Source organism: Athene noctua, chromosome 5, assembly GCF_965140245.1.
Source record: "Athene noctua chromosome 5, bAthNoc1.hap1.1, whole genome shotgun sequence".
NCBI lineage: Eukaryota > Metazoa > Chordata > Aves > Strigiformes > Strigidae > Athene > Athene noctua.
Genome location: NC_134041.1, coordinates 65,448,976 through 65,466,302, shown reverse-complemented (window position 1 = coordinate 65,466,302; position 17,327 = coordinate 65,448,976).

The window sequence follows — 17,327 nt, the reverse complement described above, 5'->3', positions numbered from 1 at the left end:
CACAGGATCAGACCTCCTCGTGCTCACAGGAAGGAGGGAGGGAGGAAGGCTCTGCAAATCTCAGACCGACTGCAGCTCACCTGGCAGCTCAACAACGGTTTATGTAGTTGCAGTTTGGAAGTAAAAGGTAACGTACATAAGCAGAATATTCAAAAAAATATTCAAAACGAAGTGGTTGGCATGATTGGTATGGACTACAGCTGACTCCAGTTGCAGTGAATAATTACAGTGATATTTGCACTGGTCCGTGATGTCTTTTAAAATGAATTACAGACTCATCACCCCGCTGCCTACTGGCAAAGAGAATTAAACATTTATGTATCAACAGTTTATTAAGGACAATAACCTCCTTTTTAAAAATAACTGTACTTAGCAGCTATTAGGGAAAAAAATAGATATGGCTGCATAGCAATCTCTCAGCAATTTGGGCTACATTTGTAAAAATCAAGTGGTTGAATACGGCTGGTATTTGGATATAAATCTCTTACTGGAAACTGAGATGAAACACTAGATATTTTTAGATGCCTAGGAGGTTTGTCAGCCTCTACCACTACAAGCCATTGGTGGAACTGACCCAATAGCAGCAACATTCAAAACTTTTTTACAGATAAAAAACACAGATCAGAGCCTGATGGGCATCGGATTACCTGCTGCACGCCGTTTGCCTCGCTCTTGTGCTGAGTGCATCTAAATACTTCAGCTGGATGGGGCAAAAAAACCTGCTGACATCATCCATGAACTCTGTGTTCAGATTTTCCTGTAAGCAAATACTGAAATAACCATGGGAGAACAGCAGTTAGATGAGGAGAAACGTTAAGATCCTGATTCAGCAAAATCTTTTACAAAGGTATTTAAAGTTAAGCACATGCTTAAGTGCTCTGCTGAATCAGGGCCTAGGGGAGGTCTTGTTATCTGTGAAAGATTTCTAAGTGGGAAAGTGGAGGAGGAAAGCAAGGTGTACAATTACAGCAGGAGTGTAAAGGAAAAAGGAGATGCGGGAAAAGTTTTTGAGTTGAGGTTATTATTCTAACCTGCTCAAGAAACTCAACAAAATGCATAGAAACTAAGGACAAATATATAGTTAAATTAAAGCAGAGAGAGAACAAAGGGAACAGGGCAGGGAGCTGGAGCTGGAAGCACATGAACTGACAATCAGGCAAGCGAAAAGCAGAGGAAAACTTTGCTGCTATACGTGGAAGGACAAAATACCCCAGGGAAAAAAAAAAAACAACAAAAACAAAAAACAAGCTCTGAAATTTTAAAAACTGTATCACCGAGGTCTCTTCAGCATCAACTCTGAAAGGGAGGTGGGGAGATTCACAGTCTGAATTCAGTTTGCTAACTTTGGTGTTAAAGTTGGGAGCAGAGAGGCAAGTTCAAGGGCTGAGCTGCTCCGGGGCGTGAGAGCCTTGAGGCCGGCAGGCAGGGGCAGCAGGATGGGGTGTCCAGGGGAGGGCGGCTGGAGGTGGTGAGCCCGTCCCCACGTTACCTGCTTTGGGGCTGCTCTGCCGATGCCGCCTCCCCGCCGCTGCCACTGCCAGCGGTCCCTCTCCCTGGGCACAGGGCTGAGTTTCACCCTATGCCCTCAGCCCCATCCTGCAGCCCGCTGGGGACAGCCCCAGGCTGGAGCATATGGGTGCACCCCCTGAGCTGAGTGTGACTGGGGGACCTGCAGCGAGCGCGCTTTACCACCGCCCCCACCCATGGGTGAGGACACCTGACAGAAGTGTCCCAGGAGGAGGGCCACAATCCCACACTTGGTCCTGCCCAGGAGGAACAGCACCACCACCAGCCACGGTGCTCAGCCCCATCATCCATGTGGTTATTTACCCATAGAATCACTGAACCGTTTGGGTTGGAAGGAACCTTAGAGATCCTCTAGTTCCAACCCCCCCACCATGGGCAGGGACACTTTCCACTAGACCAGGTTGCTCAACTCAGGTTGCTCCTCTCAACCAGGTGATTACATCCTGTGTTGGGTGCCACCCACACCTTGTCAACCTTTTGGGGAGGGTAGAGCCATAGGATCAGTCAGCTGGTCAGGTCCTAGGGGCTCTTGCAGGTTGAGTTGTCGTCTCAAGATCAAGCTTGGCAGAACCTCTCTGCAATTTGAAAGAGGGTGCTATGAGGGGAATGACTGCATCATTTCCTTCAGATGTGCACTCCTGAGCCAAACTAGACCCTTCCAGTTTGGCAGTCCTCTTCTCTCCATTGACTACGCAGGAGGCCTAAAGTCAGAATGTAAACTCAGATGGCACAAATAGACCTGAGTTTCTTAAAAGCTTTAAAAAAAAATCATTTCAAGTGACTGATCTTTCTTTTTAAGCCTGATGAGTCCTTGTTCTTGAACTGGAAAGGAAGAGGAAGCTTACTTGCCAAAAAGGTTTACCCTAGGTCGCTCTTGCAGTGGAGAAAAGCTCAGAATATTTGAGAGTTGTGTTTGTTCTTGGAAGCAGACTTCCTCTGTGCGTTTCTTTGATTATGCCCATGTAATATGATGATTATCAGATTTCAGTAACTGTTGCTGTTCTCCAGCTTGGCCTGTTGCAATAAATTAAAACGGGCGTTATGCTTGGTCCTGTATCAGGGTACTTTAATCACGTAACATGACCGTTAGATTCTCTGTCCACAAATTGGCCACAAGTTTGGTCAAATTATCAAATTACATTACTGGAGTAATATTAAAATCATGTGAGTGGGTTTTAAATCCCAGTAGTTCATGAACTTTTTTTAATATCTGCCAAGCCGAACAATGGGACCCTTTGCAATTCCCCAGTGAGCACCTATTAAAACCACAATTTACAACTATACATATCATCTAACGTGTTAACCAGGTGTTCCAGTGTTATTGTTTGAAATTCTACCTAGGTTTAAATCAAATGAAGAAAAGCCAAAAGTCCAATTAAAATCCCACATTGCCTCTTTATCGTGTGTAGGTGAAAGACATTTGTTATAGATTTAATGGCAGAATTCTCATAAAATTTTAGACCATCCTCTTTTCTTCCCAGTTTCTTGTTTCTTGCTCAGATTCTCACAGCTTACTGGCATTTCCTGTTCTTAGCTGTAAAAAAAAAAAAAATAGAATAAATCTAGGAATTTCTGGCTTAATTTTAGTAGCATCCTGGACACTCCAGCAGAATTTGACAATTGAGTGTTGTCATGGGATATTAAAATCCTGCAGTGGGCCCATTTAAGCTATTATTTCATAGGCTGTCCCTTAATCAGTTCCATCCCTTGGCTGTGCGCTCTTTGCCAACATGTGTCTATTTTATTTAATAGTTCAGTGACAACAAATTTATGTTGCTAAGCTCCAAAAAGTAAACCTTACCAAAATACCTCCCCAAACTGCCTTTACAGACATCCACCAAAGTAATATGGAATTCAGTTGTCTTCACTTGGCCGTAATTACTTCCAGACCCGGGCTGCCTATCTTTGTCTTTGGCCATTTTTCTCATTCCACCCCAGTCCAGAAATAGTGGTGTTTCTTTACATTTATGGTTTTCTACTTAGATTTCATTGTCACCCACCCCTCCTACCTTTTGATTTTAGCAGACCTTGACATTTAACTAGTGACCTAGCTCTCCCTCCAAATATATGTTTTCTTCTCTGTTTGACAAAAGACTTGGGTTTTCAGTGCCCAATAAAACAAATTAATTTTCTTTCTCTGAGTCAACCTTCCCCGCCCCCCTTCTTTTCTCAGGCATTAAAATTGGGACAGTGAGAAAAGTCACCGTTGCCTCGCTAATTTGAAATCCATTGAATAATATGATAAATGAGATCAACTTTTTGTACAGAATTAGTGAAACTGGCAAAAAAATAAATGTGTCAGTTACAGCACATCTGTTCTCTTTTACGCTTTACTTAAGAAAATAATTCTTGCCAGATTTTACCCACCCATAATAATTACACAATTTTTACAGATGTAGTTTGTAACAGCTTCACTTTGGTCCAAAACCTTTAATATGACTTGCAATGAATTTACTTCTTGGCTTGCACTTTATTATGTTTTTGCAATAAAAGGGCTGAGGTAAAGTTATTTGTTTCCAGCTCTGCACCTTTTACTAACATTTTTATAAACAAAACTGTTAGGCTAGGAATGATTGTTGCTGTCATCACCACTGTTACTATTGCAATTACTACACATTTTGCATTTGGATATTTAATTTGGCATTTGCTTGGAGTCTTGTTTTCCTTGTTCTTAATTATCTGTTCTTTGGGAGCACCAGACCAGCGAGAAGGGTACTCATGCACGTCCAGCTGCAAATGATAAAACATCATGACTTCCATTGATATTTAAAGACAACGGTACTAATTATTGGAAATGGGTCCTGGCTATAAAATTTTTGAGCCAGCTCCAGAAATCTCTGCGTTTCAGGAGTGTTAGGGCCTCGAGTTTTGACTTGGCCCCTGGAAACACAACTTGAGATCCAAAGTTCAGGCCACTTCCATGCCAGGGACTCGGTGTGGGCCAACCTCTAATTGTAACAGCATGGCAGGCAGTGCCACCATCGTTAGGCTCTGTCTCACATTTACATCGATTTGCAAAACTTTATAAATCAGATGCAAATATTTTCAGCTGCTGAAACTTGCCATAAAACACCCTGGCCTTAGTCCAAATGAATTCTGACATCCAATTTTTTAAAAGGAAAAAATAAAAAATAAGAAGGAAAGAAAAGTTGCAGTTTCCTACCAAAAGCAGATAGGATGTATCGGGTTTCTTTTTCAGGGCCAGATAGTTTGAAAAATTGATTCACAGGGAACAGCACGTTACTTCATGAGCAGAACCGGCCCAGTAACACTGCTTTGGAAGAAGATGCTCTGTTTAATTAAGTGGCATGGGTGGAGTAGCGACCACAAGCTGATTTTGATCTCGTAAATTAAACCTCTATTACTTTTAAAGGGGATGGGTGACAAGTCGAATAGACGTGATGCTCCCAGCAACCACTGAGCATATGCATTTGGTGCCCATATAGATCTCTGCCACACTAACCAATATTATTGTTATTATAATTCATGGCATAAACTGTGACCACTTGCAACTGCTACATGCTGCACAACCCAATTAAGAGCAACAGAAATGGCTACATTTAATGGGTCCAATGACATGATAATGCGTTCAAAGGGTCAGTGCCCTACATCGCACATCAATGGCGGTTGACACACTGTTTTTTAATACTACCACTTAAATATGCATTAGAGGTTTAAAAGCAGCATTGAAGTAATGACAAGGGTTAGACTTAAACTTATAAGTGCAAGTAAAGTGTGACCTGCAAATATAAGTGTTGATAAATTCTGCGCAAGGGGGTTTTTAAGCATAAATGCACTTTTAAGATTTACATATTTTTAACTTAGTGCTCCTGCAAAACCCAAAGCATTTACTGAGTTCACTCAAAGCAGCAAAACCTCCCTGAAGTGAGGCCTGCAAATAGGACAGGGCTTTTTTACGTGCGATATGATGGCACTGTGCCCATAAGCGTATGATTTTTGAACCGGAGTTTAGGAAAATGTTCAAGGTGCAATCAAAACACGAATAAAATCTTGTCACAGCATGCTAGACAGCAGGGCATGATTCCCTTCTACCCCAGGCCTGAAGCCTGTCTTCACTGAAACATTTACAGTCCCTTTTGCAGCACCTGCAGGAGGGAGATCCAGGGCACCCTCCCAGGGCTGCCCCCAATTCCAGGAGGGTTCCCACCTGTTCAGGAGGGTTTCACGGCTTGTCAAAATCTTAATCACAGAATCATCTAGGTTGGAAAAGACCTTGAAGATCATCCAGTCCAACCATCAACCCAACATTAACAGTTCTGGTGGCACTGGGTCTTAGATCTTTTGGGATTGCTTATTAAGCTGTTTTTTTCACTTCCATCTCTTTTTTTTCTTTTTCTTGTAGATACTTCAGAGGCACCTAATCAGAGCAGAATGAGGGCAGGAGTATGGGATGAGTTATTAGCATCTAAGAGTCTTGTGACATCACTATCAGTTGAAGTTTGGACTTGTTAGAAGTGGGACACTAAGGCCATGGGAGTCAGGTGGTATCAAATATGTTCTGTATACAGAGATACATCCTCCAACTTTCTCCTCTGCTCAGCTTCCCGTGGAAATTAGGCAAATTCACTGCGAGTCCTGCACCCTTTGTGGAGTTTTCTGCGGTGAGGCAGATCCTGCTCTGAAATCCAAATTGTTTTCTCCGTGCCTCGGCCAGGCTGCTGCACCCGCAGCAAGCGGATGGTCAGGGCTGCGGGGGATCATCAGCGAGCACCAACCCCAGGACTCCATTTTAATCAAAACAAAAAAGGAAAAAAAAAAAAAAAAGTGTATCTAATATTTTGGCTGTGGAATCATTTTTTAAAAAGCTGACATCGTCCCTATAATCCCCTCTGAACATTGTGTGCATGCGATTTAAATATGTTAATAATCACTCCCTGCTCCTGTCATTTAATCTTTTTTTAAAGTTGTTTAGCCAGATACTGGAGCCGGTCCAGTTCCCTTTCCAGCTGAGCCCTTTCTCTCGCACCACACGAGCACATTGTAGGGATCATTTTTCGGAGATAACAGAACATATTAGCTCTGCGAATACTTACAGTTCTCATTACACTAACCCCCTTTATCCGATACCGACGCGTTGCTGCGGCTAACTCTCAACCCAACCCCGAGCCTGTGCAGCACAAAGAAAGTCTTTGGTGATGTGGCGGCGGCACATTTCCAGAGCAACGTGCGTAGCTTCCTCCCCCATTTACAGGAGGAACCGGCTGTAATGAATTTAGATGATATTCAGCTCTACTACACTGCTTAATTCACTCGGTGGCCTTGATGTTATAGGAGATGAGCAAAGGGACCGGGGGTAAATCCAGTTGACTTGGTGTTAAAGTTAACATTAACAACAGTAACAGCAAGCTCCTGGTGTTCGACTGTCACTGACCCTTCAACATGACTCAAAAGCGCTGTGATTCCCATATTTCCCCTGCTAAAGCAAATACAAGCCCAAACGGTAGCGCGCGGTTGGTTTTGAGCGTGCCCTGCGCTGGGTGGTCTGGGGACTTCTCCTGCTTCCCATCTCATTTGCCTGCAAACGCCTTCACCTTGTCAGGGCCAATAATTATCCGGCCGGCGATGCTCAGAGCTGCCATTCCTTAAGATTGGATGAGATTGAAGAGGCTGAGGCTCGGCTCCTCTGTGCATTTTCTCCGTCAGTTAGTGTATACACTGGGGGCCCGGCGAGCCCTACAGCAGAGCTACACTAACTTTCTCTCCCCTTCCTTATTATGGAGCTTAATAACAGCAGGCAGTGTATTAATATGTAAGAGATCAAGAGATTATTGATTAGAATCACTTGGCTAATATCCCCTGTCTGTCATGTAGTTCAGCAGCCCTTTCATGATTTTTTGTGTCAGTCCATTTAAATATTCATGACAGAGTTGCTTTGTACCTCCACGGCTGAATTTCTAATTAATCTGTCAAAAGAAATACAATATGCCCCTAAGCCTTATTATTATAAGGGTCAGCTGAAACAGAGCTGGCCTGGCTAGGCCTAAGGGGTAATTAATTATAACAATGCGGTGTTTACCTTCGTCGGTACCTGCGGCCTAAATGAGTGCTAAATTAGACTCAAACCACTTCAGTCCGTGTTTGAAGCACCCCGATATGCCAGACTAAATCATAATGATGGGGAGGAGAGAGCGGAGAGCCGCTCCTGTGTAACAACATAATCAGCAATTATAGCTAGGAAATGGGGAGAAGGGGGAATTTTATCTCATTAGAAGAGCCCGAGCAGAAAGTTTTTTTTTCTGTCACCAGCTCTTTTCTTTCGAATTCAAATGATCCCACTCTAAAGGTGAGGGATCTCAAATTTAATTCCAGTGCAGAAAGCCAGCCTAATTAGTGGTATACTTTGGCTAAAATATGAATGACATTTGCTCCAGCTTGCAGCGGCCTATTAATAGAGGGTGTCAGAGTGAAACATTAAGTGTATCATTCTTCTGTCAATTTATTTCTGTCATTATTGTTTCTTTATTTCCTCTGCCACATTATGGTCACTAATTTCTTCTCACTTTTATGAGATTCTTAATGTGGGCCTTTAATGAACTCCAAAAACTCAACCACAACTCTGAAATTAAAATACTAGTCTCCTGTCAGTGTGACGCGACAGAGTAAAACTTGAATAGTATCATTCTTCTGTCAATTTATTTCTGTCATGATTTTTCTTTATACCCTGCCACATTATGCCCACTAGTTTAATTCCATTTTTATGTGACTTGTTAATGTGAATTTTAGGTGGCTTTTAATCACCTCCAAATTTGTAGAATATCACAATAAATCATAACTGTATCCCCTCTTATGACAATTTATTTCTGTCATTATTTTTTATTTCTCCTTCCTTATTACAACTCCTAGTTTCATCTCCTCCTCTGTGACCTTTACATAGTTGCATTTTGAAAAGGGAGCACAGCCAAAGTTTGCTCTTTTGCAGCATCACGGCGGCGGCAGCGCGGCGATGTTCTGCCCGTCCGGGGATGCTCTGCCCATCTGGTGATGCTCTGCCCACCCGGTGATGCTCTGCCCGTCCGGTGATGCTCTGCCCGTCCGGTGATGCTCTGCCCATCTGGTGATGCTCTGCCCGCCCGGCGATGCCCGAGTCACAGCTCCGGCATCACCCACACAGTGAGTTCGGTGCCTTGACGAGCCCCAACAGCAAAAGCCTGGCCCAGGGTCACCAGCACACTTCGATTAAGGGGTGGCTTTTGAGTAAATGACATTTCATTAATGCTATTGATGGGGGCCAGTCTAATCCACCTGTGTATTGAGAGGGTGTAATTAATTGGTGCTGGTGAGTCCCATTTCTAGAGATTACCAAGGGCAAATACAAACACGCCCGTGCTGCAGGACCAGGAGGTAACTCGGGAGGTTCAGCACCTGCACCACACCCTGTACCTCCCTTTACAATGATGTTTTAAGAAGGAAACTTCTTCAACAAACACAGAAACTTACACCAGTTTTGGGTAGTCTCTCACAAAAAAACCCCTAGTGTTTTCTCCATTTTTATCTCCCTCAAATAGCTGCACATCTAAACTTCAGCCTGGCTGAAGACAAGATGGAGTAATCCCTAGCCGGTCTTTTCAAACTGTGCATAAAGCATCTGTAAATGATGAAAAAGGAGATGAGGGGGATCTTTTCTCCCTGAGATGATTGCAAACATGATTGTTCACAGACCATTCCTTCTGCCCAGACCAGCATCGTCTCTCCATGTCCCTGGTGGGTGATGCCAGGCAGTGGCTTCCCTTTACCCACACATGAAAACAGAGAGTAGGGAGACCTGAAACGTGTGGCACTCCAGCCTGAGCACTGGCCCTCTGAGAGCTCCAGAAGGATGTTGAAACCATCCCCTTCGAGCTCAGGCCATCACACATCGCTGTCTTGACTATTTCCCAACCATCCCTGCTGCCTGCACTCTGGCGTACGGGAGAAACCTGCAGCACCTCGTGAAGTCAGCCCCAAATATCTCAGTAAGATTAACCAAACGGGCTTAAAGTCTTTTCCCAGAGTGGTGGGGTCTGCCAGGAGACATTCCCAGGCATGCAGGGTCATGTCAATGAAGAAGACTTGAGAAGAAAATCAGATGAGTCTAAGTTATGCTGGAGCCATAGCAAACAGCAAGTATGTGGCTAAAACATGAATATGCTGAGACAATATTGATTTGGACTGGATTTTAGATGCAAAGGTACTGACTTTCCCATTAAATGCTCTGGACAGATGCACAGAGGCCGTGCTGGTGAAGTGCCGCTGCTTTTCACCGGTGTGGACTCAAGCCCTCTTCGCCTTCCTCTGGCAAAATTTCCAGCAAAGATCCAAGGGTCTGACCTTCGTGGGACCGTGTGAGGTCCTGGGGACACCAGAGGGATGTTTTATTTCGATTCTACTGTGGCTCGGGTGTCACCTGCAAAGCTCCTGGTGAAGCTGCTGTTCTTGGCGGGGCAGCAGTGCTGGGCAAGGCGAAGCGGGTGGAGGCCGCTCGCTGACTTACGCTCAGCCCTGCTCCGAGTGCTGCCCTAAGGTGGAGATACTGTGCTCCTTTTTGACCAGGATAAAGCGAACAAATCTCACAAAGGAGAGCTCTTCTGAAAAACGTGGCACCGTATTTCCTGCATCTGTCTGCTATTTCTAAACTGATAAGAAATACTACGTCTTTAGGCTCTCGACTACCATTAATTAGGTGGCGGTGTGTGGCATGCATATGCAGGAGTCTCTCAGAAGAACTGCAGCAAGGACCAGTATCAGGTATAGGCCAGCTAAGGGATCTTAAATGAATGTAGGATTTAATTCTACTCACACTTACCTTCTTCTATAAGCTTAAACGTTTTGCTGCAAAAATATTTCTTTCTGAAAATATGTAAATACATGCCTAGGGAGCAAATGCTGTGAGCAGTTGGCATGAGTCTATTTGGACATCCAAGGAAGTCTGCAAGAGCTGGCTCATTCGCACCAGGGGTACTCTACATTAGTTGCTTCGAAATCCAACTCCTCGGACACATTTCATGAAGTAATCTTTAAATTTTGAGCTAGAGGAGCCGAAAAATGAAGAGGAGCTCTATACGACAATTTGATTTTGAGATCCATTAAATCAGGCTAAGCAGAGTCTGTATCTGCAATGTCACATTAACAAAGCTAACTATTGCTGTTTTACTAAGGCTGTCTATAGACTGTTAAAGCATGAAAGTCCTATAATTTCATAAAAATCCCAAGTATTCAAATTTCCATACAGTGGTGCTTTTGTATCTAATTTAAAATGAGTAACAAGCTTACTCTATACATACAACAGATCATTAACTTGCTAAGATACTAGTAGCATATTAAGTGAATATTGTGTTGTGCTAGCAAAACAAATACAGAATAGAAATTTGCTAATGCAAAAGATTTTTTATATCATTAGGAGTGGGTCATCTTTTGGTATTCAAATAAGTAAACTGAATTCCATCACTGAGCACTTCAGCTTTTGTTTGTTTTTTTTTTTTTTTTTTTTTCCCCTACTCTAATTGAAAGCAAAAGCACAAGACGGAAAATGGTCCATACAAATGTGAAAGGCTTAGGTCAGATTATTTTAATAATTTTATTTTTATTTTATTTTTAATTCTTTTTTTTTTTTTTTTTTTAGGGTGCAATTATCTGAGACATTAGCTTTTATGGTTTTACTTCTTTTGTATTTCCAGCCTTGCCAATTCTTACTGCGAAGAACTGGTTTCATTTTCATCCGGGATGTGTTTCACATTTGGTAGAGTCTGTTTGCCTCTCTTTCAATATTTATGTAAATAAAAGTGTATTTTAAACCTATAAAACTTATCATATTCAGTTTAATTACAAAACGTCCAAACTTTCTATCTGATCGCATATTAAAGCGCTCTTTAAAATTCTAGCACACTGGAGAGAGAAAAACATTAACAAAAAATATTTACGTGTGGGGTGTTTCTTAAAGAATGAATTATAATCATCTCACAAAAAGGGCCTAAAGGGGGAATGTACCGAGAGGACTGAGGTTGGCCGTATGGGAAACATATATATATATCTCAGCAAACACACACCTCCCCGCATGTTCTTTATACATAACTCTATCGACAAAATTTGTAGTCTTTCCCCATGCAGTCATGACAGGGCCTCAGAATTAGTTCCTTTGTCTTTATTCATGACTATTTTTGATATTTTTTTGTAGGGAGATCGACTGGCTGGGTACCGGAACATGTGTGCGGATGGGTAGCGCTGCAGGGACGCGTGCGCTGCTTTCCCTGGCTGCGGGAGGACGGGGCCCTCCGCACCCCAGCTGCAGTTCAGGATTATCCCGTAAGGTGCAAACAGTGCCCTGGAAAGCACCTCTGGCAGCTCAGTTTAGGAGTTTCCTTTCCAGCATGACAAAATTCCCAATTTATTTCCTTTGATATCTGTATTTAACGGGCTAATTTCTGTTCGGCATCAGAAAAATCCTTAAAAGGATGACAGGGAGACGGTGGACAGAGCTACGGAGCTTGCAGACTTCTGTGGGTTTTTTTAATTCTGTCAGCTGGATATTGACTGACTTTCTAATGCACACTCCTCTAATTCTTAATTAGAATGACATAGCTAATTAATAAGTTTTTTCCAATTATAAATTAACTTAGGATCAGAACTCTGGCTTTGCATGTAATTTCCTATAATCGCTAAAGCTACTGCAAAAACATGTCTCCTACCAACCGTAACTTTTTTATTTAACACAGACAGACAAGTTCTCACTGGGTTTAAATTTTACAGCAAATTATCTCTGTTGGGATTTATGAAGGGAAATTAAAAAAAAAAAAAAATTCAGAAGAGTTTTCTCTTTTCTTTTTCTTTTCTTATTTTTAACGCTTCTTTCTTTCTTTCTTAAACAAAATAGCATCTCTTAATGGACAATTTCTCTCCGAGATTTAAAAGGAATTCATCTTAATATTTTAATGTTATTACAGGGAAGGAAGAAAGAGAGCAGGTGATAATTCGTTTTTTCATAACTGTTACCACCTTTTCATGGTTTCTGCAAAAATGATTTGGGAGGATCCCGCATGCTGCTCATTTATAGAATCTTAACTGGAGAGACACTTATCTCTTTAGTAATGAACCAGTGTAATTAAAGGTGGGAATGTGGAAGAGTTCAGGCACTGGCAACATGTCACATAGTTGGCTGCTGCAATTCCTCGGTGGTTTATCAAAGACTACTCCTTTAATATGGAGATTACACTTATGTACTTGTCTGAACTTGAAAGGCATTTGCCTAATTTACTTATTAATGAGATGTAAATCTATTTGTACGGCACGTCACAAGTTTCCCGAAATCGCTGCTACTTAACCGGTGATAAACCCTATGATTTAAACGAAAAATAATACATTTAGCTTTCCACATTCATTCTGTTAAAAATTGATATAGTCTATGTTAAATTTATTAATATTGCTTGCTGTCATTCAGTTTGCAGCTCTTACTGAAATATGACTTGACAGCGGCCGCATTAAAGATGTATGCCATTGTATTCAACAAAGATTAATGAAGCCCGGTAAAAATAGCTGTAAAAGAGAAAGTGATCCGAATGTAAAATCAGTGAATTAAATGAGGCCTTGCATACCATTTGTTAATATGCATGAGGAGGGAGGCAGCGAATGAAAATGTCTCCCTGCAAAGTTCATTTGGGAATGTTTCAATATTGTCTGAATATCACCAAACTATTGAACAGCGGCTTAATAGAGCCCTATGTACCACCGAGGTCCGCACACGTGTGCCCTGAGAAATGCTGGAGACAAAAACGGATTCACTTGCAAACAGAAGGAAAGTCTGCAGTAAAAATAATAATAATCTGAGCTTAATAATATAAATAAATACAGGCTAGCTGTCTGTTCTCCTCCTTCTTCCCCCCACTCCACCTTTCTCCATCTGTCTGCGGTGGAGGCTTTCAATATTAAAGCCACTTGTGATAGAGAGCTTTAATGCTATGTGCCTCTTTTTCTGGAAGAATTGCATGCGGCAACACTTAAAAGGCTTAGATTCTCCGGATTTCTAAGAGGTTAATGTGTCTGTCTGTCTGGGTGTCACAGCTATTCGTACGCCGGAATCCGTGCGGCGAAAGACTTTACTGACTTCTTTGAATATTATTTTCAGGGAGTGATTTATTTCAACAGCCCTCATTATAAAATGCTACTGAATTTATAACATCCAGGTTAAGACTTTGGGATAAATTAGCGCTGACAGAAAATAGCAAGAAGTAGTCACAGTGTAAACATGCCTTATTTATCAATCAAGGCACTGAGGTATTTTGATGGACTTGAGCTGTTGCTGATGGGCTTGTTTTGAACACTAAGTCAAAGATTTGCAGAAAAGACTGTTCTGAAATAGTTTGCTTTGGCAGTTTAAAAATATATATTAATCTGGCTGCCCCTTTGGTAGTAAAGTAGTTAATGCACCCGAAAGACTGTCAGCTTGGAGGCAATTTGGAGGTATAATGTATACACGTAGGGTGTAAAAGCTTGTAGAAAAGCTCTGCCTAAAGCATAAACTTTCCCAAAAGAATGAACACCGGTGTTCAAACCGAGAGCAATTCAGAGGGATTTTTGTTACGGGCTCAGCTCGTGTCACCCTATTTTGCAGGCCTAACAGGTAGCCTGGCGTGGGGCTCGCCGTCACCCCCACACCCCTGGTTTTGCTGAAGGGGAAAAGGATGGAGCCTGAAGCCGGCTGCTCTTCTGGTCCACGGATGAAGGGAGGAGGGAGGCACCGCGCCACGTGCTGCTGCAGGTTCAAAGTGGTCTCCAGCGAGTCGCACGCAGCCCCCCTCCAGCTGCAACTAACGGCATTCGGAAAATAAATCTTTGCATTTAAGGACATGGGAAGCTCAAGTCTATGTTGTTGAGGTTCTGCAGGATACTGGATCAGATCAAATTAATGAGACAAGTGGCAAACAGACCCGCTAACTTAGCAGATGAAATTTCTTATTAAAATTATTAAAATTTTGCCATTGGAGAAAATCTTTCTCTTTCATGAAATAAATCATTCTATGAAACAATGAAAAAAAAAAAAGTCTAGTATATATATATATATATATAAGTCCCTATCCATTTGTTCCCATATTTTGCTATTTCTGAGACATGGTAAATAAGGTGAGGTTTGGCCAAAGCAGCATTGAGTTCCATAATGCTTTCGTATTCATTACAAAGAAAAATCAAGTGGAAAAAGACCCGGGTGCAAGTTTTGGGATTGTTAGGTTTTGATTATACTCTCCATTTACAAACACTTAATTTTTGTGTGGAAAAATTTCCTACTTCTTTCTCCCATTGGGCGACCACCAAAAAAAATGAGATGGTAGAAACACTGTTACTTTATTTTTTTTTGCTGGCATTTTGTTAATAGCTTTCAGATTATTTTGGAGAGAGCCTCGAAAGCATAAGTATCACAGGCTCAAGTCTATGGTTAAATCTAGAAATAAAAAATAATGGCAGATGTGTGCAGTATTGAACACTGGATGGCATGAGAAATTGCTTTTGGAACCTGATGTCCTTCAAATGTCATGTCTGAGGAAACTCCCGATATCCATGGAATATCTGCTTCTGTCTCTGCTTAATTAAGAACATTTGTCCAGATGCAAGACTTTAGTTCATCAGGAGTAGACATTAAAAAAAGAAACAGCAATCACCCAATGGGGGAAGGAGCAAAGAGCTTGCCCTTTGGGTTCCCAGCAATCCCTGATATAACTAATTAAAACCATTCATAAAGCAACCTGCACTAATGGCCAGACACAGGCTACTCTTGCTTGACTTTGGCTGCAGCATTAGCACCCTGTGGAATGACCTATTTGCTTCCCTCGTCCCTCTTCCCTCTGAACACAGCGTAAGATAATACCAGGAGAAAGCAAGGCCCTGCATAACGAAGTAGCACAATTAGTATGACGTTGCTCTTGCTTTAGTCTCATCTTGGTTGTCTTTTCCATGCAGTCCACCCGGAAGGTTGGCCACTGCTCATGGACACCCATCCCCTTGGTCATGCTTTCCCCCCATCTCCAAGGGTGAGCATCTGGACAACCAGCGTTGGGGTCAAAGCTATTACTTCCTCATATTTATGAAAAAATAAAAAGATGAGGCAGCTAAAATATAAAGAAATAATTTCCTGCAGTAATACCAGACGCTCCTGCCTTCTGCAGCATCTCACAGTAATGTCTTATTGCCTTTGAGGTGATGAACAAAGCTCTGCAAAGGGGAAAAGGAGAGAAAAGTTTTGAACGTTAGAACAGGAAAGACTAAAAAAAACGTTAACTTGTGTAATGAGAAGCTTTTTACTCCATCAAAAACACTTTTTTTTTTTTTTTTCTTTCAGAACAAGAGCAGAAAGGGGAAAAGCAACCTGTTGGGGAAAGGGCAGGATCCCTCCCTTTTCCCTGTGAGCTATGTCTTTTCCTGGGGACTTTGTTCCCCTTTAAGCCACTCCAGGCTGTAGCTCCGTGTGACAAGCTGTGTGACCGAGGTCAAGCAGAGGGAGATGAGCAGTGACCGTAGCATTGAGCAGCAACATGAGAGAGGTGGAGATTGTGGTGCTGCTGCAGCTTCAGTGGGGAAGTCAAGCCAAGATCAGCTATGAAGGAGCAGATGAAGTGACCACAGACACATTTCATTGGTTAATCAGAGCAGCATTTGGCCCTTAGATAATTCTTTTCTTCTCAAGTGGATGCCTTTTTGTTGTTTTGTGTTTAAGTAACCAGGAACAATGAACTGAGGCTGTGGAAAACATTCCGATGGAGTAAATCCCTCATCCCTATTAGTGGAACGTGCACAACCTTCGGGCCATTATGGGGAGCAATAACACCGAGCATGGGAGAGCAAAGACCGCACCGCTGATGGTCTGCCAAACAAAATCTCCAACAAGTGGCCCTCGAATAATTTGGAATAAGCCTCTTCTTGATCCTCACATGCTTTAGGTAACAATACGATAGGAGACAAAGTGATTGGACATCTACCCAGTTCTGGTGGTGCTGTGAATCACGTCGGCTCTGGCTTTTATCCTTTGGTGTCTGCTGGAGGAGCGTGCTGCCCCAGACTGAGCTCTGCGGGCAGTCCCTGACCATTGCATCCTTTGTCACCCCACACAGGGAAATTGGTCTCTTCCCTTAGGGAATTTTAATGACGTTTATTTAGGTTAAGAATTTTTATACTCTCACATTGTGAGATTGCAGTTTTTAAACATCTGTCATTATTATTTTGGAAAAATGGAAATGCACGCCAGACCTTTGGGCAAGATCCCAGCCCAGAGCTGCACCGCAGCAAGGAAGAAACCACATCTCCATAACGGACGTCTACGCTGAGCAGTGCAATGCCAGAGGTGGTGGCCAGGTCCCTGACCACTGCTGTGTCTTCAGCACACACCTCCACTCTTCCCACCCCAGCTCCCTCAGCATGATGCTGAATTTGTATGGCGTATCTTACCCTTGACATCATCCGTGGGCCTCGTCTCAAAGTCCTCTTGGGGCCGGCAGCGACCCTCCCTATAACCCTGGGAAGTCTCCCAATTCCCACACAGAGCACAGAAGACGTGATCAGACACCACATCAACCTCAACCCTCATCAGAGTTGGCCCCTTGCACCCTCTCTCCTACATCTGAAATGAGGAAGTGGTTCAAAAAGGGGTGGGTAGTGGGGGAGAGCACCCTGATCTGTGATTTTTTTGGACAATACTGCAATTTGTTGTTGCTGAGCTTTTTGGTTTGGTTGCAAACCGATGGCAAACACCACAGTTTGCTGTGCCTTTGGCTTGGAAGGTGAGAGCTTATTTTCAACTCCAGTTTGCTGCAGAAAGTCTCCCC